Genomic DNA, 5705 nt, shown 5'->3' with positions numbered 1-5705 from the left:
CGGTATATATTTTGAAAATATTAAAGTAAATGTATTAAATGTATCTACATGGATATATTTATTATATCTAAATATATTTACTAAACCGATATAATACATTCTTCTTTTATATCAAAATAATTTATTTCATTTTTCTGTTATATCTTTTTATACTTGCTTACGCTATGCTGACAGTTTACTCATGTTTACTATTTGTTAACAACATATTTCTTAAAGAAATTGTATGTTTCCATTAGTGCTGTCAAACAATTAATCGCAATTAATGGCACTCAAAAATAAAGTTTTTGTTCACGTATAAAATTTATACAAAAATTCTTTAAAGTGTAAAATAATTAGCAGCTATCACGAGAGCAGGTCAAAATGGTAACTACAGTTAAAGCAGAAAAACTCACATAAAAATGAAAATATTTTAGACAATAAACTCACATCAAAGTTCAGATGTCAAATTGTTCTTTGGTTCATTTTAAAGAGGAGAGCTCATGTTTCATAGGACTGGAGAAGCATTCATGAAAATGTACCTTCAACAATATATAAGAACAGCGCACATCTTCTGCAATAAAGTGTCAGGTTCTGTCTCAGGAGACGTGCTGTCATTAGATATTCCTGGTATGTTTCTAAGAAAAGCAAATGCAGATTGACTCAGTGGAACGCAATACTGCCGTTGTTTTTTTGTCACAGTGATAATCAGATTTATATGATTAGGTGAGATAGTATAAACCACACATTATTATATTTTTTTACTACAAAGCTGCAGGATTGTCTTTTTCTTGTTGCTGTTGTTGTAGTTGTTTTTGGCTCGTTCACAGAAAAGGAAAACAAGAACCGATGAATGTGCAGCATCTGTATCCGTGTGGCTGGGATTTCCATGCCTGAAGAAGATCATTAACATTGTGTCCCACCTCCCTCTCTGATTCTGCCAGGGCAATTTCCAAAAAACAAAAACATTTAGGTGAGTTCAAGGCAAAACTGTGTGTGTGTGCGTGCATGCCAGAAGAGCAGCCTGGGATAAAATAAAGGATGAGGAGAGAGAGAGAGAGAGAGAGAGAGAGAGAGAGAGAGAGAGAGAGAGAGAGAGAGAGAGAGAGAGAGTGTGTGTGTGTGTGTGTGTGTGTGTGTGTAAATGAAGACAGGAGGGCCATGTTCCTGCTTTTCTCTGACCTAGTTTACAAGTTTGGAAGTGTGTGTGTGGGGATAGGGAGAGACAGAGAGGCAGAGAAAGGAGTGCTGGGTTTCAAATCCAGCGGTCAGACAGTAACGGTGCCAGATGACCTTGGGTCGGTCCGTGACCATCTGCCACCTCCATCCCTCAGAGTTCGGCTCTCTAGCACGGCTGTCATCCATGTCACATTCTGCTAACAGGTTTCTTGAACATGTGCTAAAGAATCATTCGCAATGTATGCTGATACGTTTAATAGAGATGCATACTCTGTGACACTGGTCAGTCATGACATTCAGTGGTCAAATATTTTTGCATAATGTCCACTAAATCTGTTGTATTGACCTGTTGACCAAAACAACAGATTTCTTATACGCCATTTTATTGCTCGTTTCAACTTAAAAAAATTCAATGTCCATATTTGTTTATTTTTTAATAATATAAGTCACTTTTTCCACTGTAAGATGGAAAAAATAGCATTTTAATTTGAGTATAGAGTAGTGAAGTTTTACTTTTTATTTTCTTTTCTTATAAGAATGATTCCCCAGATAATGGCTATGTTTCTGGCATGAACAGATGAACAATACTCAGTTTAAATCTGTAAGAGACTATTGATTTAAAAATAAAAATAATAAAATAAAAAAATAATAAAATAATAAAGGGTGAAAAATAAGCTTGTGAATACAACATTTCTGCAATTCTGTCAGACACTGAAAACATTTGCTTTGTGTCAGGCACATCAATATATGCAAGTATATTAAATGCAAACCACCTCATCATCACCAGCAAAAAACAAAACAAACAAAAACAACAAACAAACAAACAAACAAACAAAAAACTACACAATAAGATCCTGTTAGGTAATGCATTACCTAATATTACCTAACCTAACAATGAGCAAAGCATTTGAACACCTGAACAAAAAACTTGTAGCCTTATTTTAGAAATAAAATAAATATCTATAAAATATACTATAAACAGAGTTGAGTAAAATAAACGTCAGAGGAACTGGAGAGTGTTTAAAGTATTTATATGAACGTACATATTTACTGAGGTAAAATGCAAATTTTACCATGAAATGTTCTCACCCAGAACAGTAGTTATGTATTTGAGAATTTATAAAATATCTAAATATAGAGTGATTCTGCCACCTGCACATTACCGTTTGAGGACTGTCTCCTTACTGAAGTCAAATAATTAAAATGTACATTCAAATTTATGCTCTTGGCACTTATTCTTACCTATGCCATTTACAAGAAAATGCATGCATTTACCACTACAGCAGGTAAGTGCATCTTTAAAACCTCAGCGGCCAATAATAGCATAGTAACTAATGCAAGCAGCACCATTCACTCTAGCTCGAACTTTGGGCTAGAAGTTTTGTTTTAATAACTAACCATAAGTATTAAACTCAAGTGCATAACATGCCATACGCAGTTTGTGCTACTGTATGTCTCAGATTTTGTGGCTTGTTAAAGCGAGTAAAAAAACTTGCAATTTCTCAGAAGGAGAGACCCAAACCATATCTGCAGACACGAATATCATAAACTCTTAAGGATGGACTGTTTTGATTTGGGCTTGTACTTTTCTTAGTAAAACAGATCCAAGAAAAATGTCCAACTGAACATCAGCTCTCACCAAAACACCTGATGGTCTCCACACTCCAGGTTTGCTGTGCTGATCATCGAGGAATTTTCCTTAATGTGTTAATTATCTGCAGCTTTTCAGGAGTGTCTGAGAACCAGCTGGACTCTGCATTCCAGACGAGAGATAAGGACTGAAGGATCAGGCTGCTTATTAGTGCTGTAATCCTTTAAATGAAGCCTCCTGACATTTCTCACTGCTGCTGCTTTAGATGATCATCTTCAGTTCATAAATCTAAGCGCTCACTCCACACAAGCTCAATTCCGATTCTAAGGCCCAAGATTTAGCCGGAAGCCTCTGAGCTAAAATGATCACCAAACAGCAATGTGCCATTCAAGAAAGCAGGGTTTTGTGATGTGGCTGTTGTAATGTGAAATTGGACTTTACTGGATAAAAAAATCTTTAATACACTAATAATTACTGTGTAATAACGTTGTAATAATAAAGACATGATAATTAGCATTTTTTTTCCACATTTAAATGAGAACAATGAAAGTGATACCTCAAAATGTTTCCTCGTGTTGTTTGTTCATTTTAAAAATAGCAATATTTAAAAAAAACTGAAGTGTGCAATTAAAAATATAATTGTTATTGATTTTATAGCAACTTCGAAGTATCTGCATACTGCAATTAGAATTATTTCTTTCTACTAATATTAAATAACTATTTCAGTTCTCAAAAACTCTACATAATAGTCACATATTTTTACTCGCTTATGTATTCCTCTTCCTACAGTCCCTCCCTGTTTTTCTTGCCATCTGAAAATGATATAAGAGGGAGTCTTGTTGACCTCAGTTCTGACTTTGGGAAATTGCTGTGACCTTGTAGTTCTTATGAGAGGAAACAACCTGGCACATACCAAACAGGATGATGGTTTGAGCTTGAATCTGAGGAAAGAGAGAGAAAGAAAAAAAACCTCCCCGCTTTCATTTGCACACGGAAAGAGCACCTCATGGATCAGGTTACACCCCTCTGTCAGCTCATAACACACAGAATCACAGACGTACACACATACACACACACAATAACGTCTGGAATGTGTGTTTATATAGAGCTGCTGTTATAGAAGTCACATTGTAACATCAAATAGATGGAGAATAAGAATGAGAGCGTGCTCTAAGAAAGGGGGAGGTATCTGTAAACGTATAGGGCAGCTTGTGGGAGTTTGAAGGACGTCAGAACAGAAAATTCACTATTCTGCCTGAACAGCAGACACTTCAGAGTCACGCACAAATACAACAACTGACATATCATTAATAACATTCTTAACCGGGCCTCCTTAAAACCAGAAAGAACGCTAGATCATTTTAACAAAGATCATTTAAAAAAAAAAAAAACGTTTTAGTATCACTCTCGTGAATTTTTAATAATATAAACCGTTCATGCGTTTTCTTCTACATATTGCAGTAAGGGACATAATTTATGTTATATTAAGCCATACAAGTCTTAATACCCAGGGTTCTCTTTAAAGCATATTGCAATTTTAGTTGACAGTTTCGTATTAAAATAAAAACATACAGATATAATTCCAATTCATAGTAATAATAATAATAATAATAATAATAATAATAATCATCATCATCATCATCATCATCATCATAATTATTATTATTATTATTGTTGATATATTGAAGTGTTGCCAAGTCTCATGCTTTTAAAAGGAGGGACAATTAATTTAATTATTTAGCTAATTAGTTAGTTATCTAAATTTGTATAATATAATATTATATTTATATAAATATATATAAATATAGATATAAATATTATATCTATATAAATATAGTATAATATTTGTATTATAATTTGTATAAATAATGCATATTTTAATATTGCAAAAACCCTGCTTGCAACATACTGCAAGCTGCTATTTTGCTTTTAAAATCACTAAAATGCACCAGAAAACAAACAACAAAAGCACTTGTTATAATCCAAATGAAAGCCTCAAAGTACTACTACAAATGTTAAAGTAAACCTCTTGAGTTTTGCCAGGGGAACTAACACTGACTGAATTGTTCTGTTTTGTGGCAGGCGATGCATTTTCGTTAAGTGATGTCATGTGGCCTGCTGTGTCCGTCTCTGAGAGACGACTGGGAGTATTTCTCATTTCAACAGCCACTCACTCACAGTTGGGGAGTGACTACATCTCTTTCTCATTTGCAGGAAGTAAAGGGGGTGGTGGGCAGAAATACCTTCGCTGGCAGTGTAAAGTGCACCCAAGAGTTACACTTGGGCAGTATATGCACTTCTGTACCTTTGTTGTGATACAACCTTGTCTTTCTACCAATATTATAGCAATTTAGGCTCTTAAAGAGTCGGGCCTTTATTTCCTTACAGCAAGATTCAGTATTCTGTCAGTCACTGCTAAAAACACAATTGCTATAAATAGAGCATACAGCAAGTTTAAATGGTTAATAAAGAGGTAAGCAACAAAGCAGAGACAGCAGAGTTCTGATAATTGTTAAAGACAGATCATATTCAATTCCCATAACTGTTGTAAAACTGTACTAGGCACTAGGGAAAAAAAGAATATTATTACTAATTAACCAATTATATAGACAAATTATATAGAAACATATAGAAGCCTGTTACTGCCACTTAATAAAGTATATAAAAATGGTAATTTTGACTTTTCTCAGAATGGCACAATATACAATTTACCAATTCTTTTTTGCTTCCTTTATTTCTCAATAAAGGTTTCTTAACTATTTGACTACTTGGAAACGATCATTTTTTTCAGTTGTGATTATTGGTATTCTACAATAAGTAAGTAAATAAATAAATGAATAAATAAATAACGATGCAGTTTCACGGTAAGATACACAGGATACATATTAACTTATCTAACACAATTTGCAATAAAATGAAACCATGACCAATGCGATATTAATTTCTTTTGATTTGCATT

Source organism: Puntigrus tetrazona, chromosome 11 (genome assembly GCF_018831695.1).
Source record: "Puntigrus tetrazona isolate hp1 chromosome 11, ASM1883169v1, whole genome shotgun sequence".
In the NCBI taxonomy this organism is placed as follows: Eukaryota; Metazoa; Chordata; class Actinopteri; order Cypriniformes; family Cyprinidae; genus Puntigrus; species Puntigrus tetrazona.
This window is presented reverse-complemented; position numbering follows the sequence as displayed.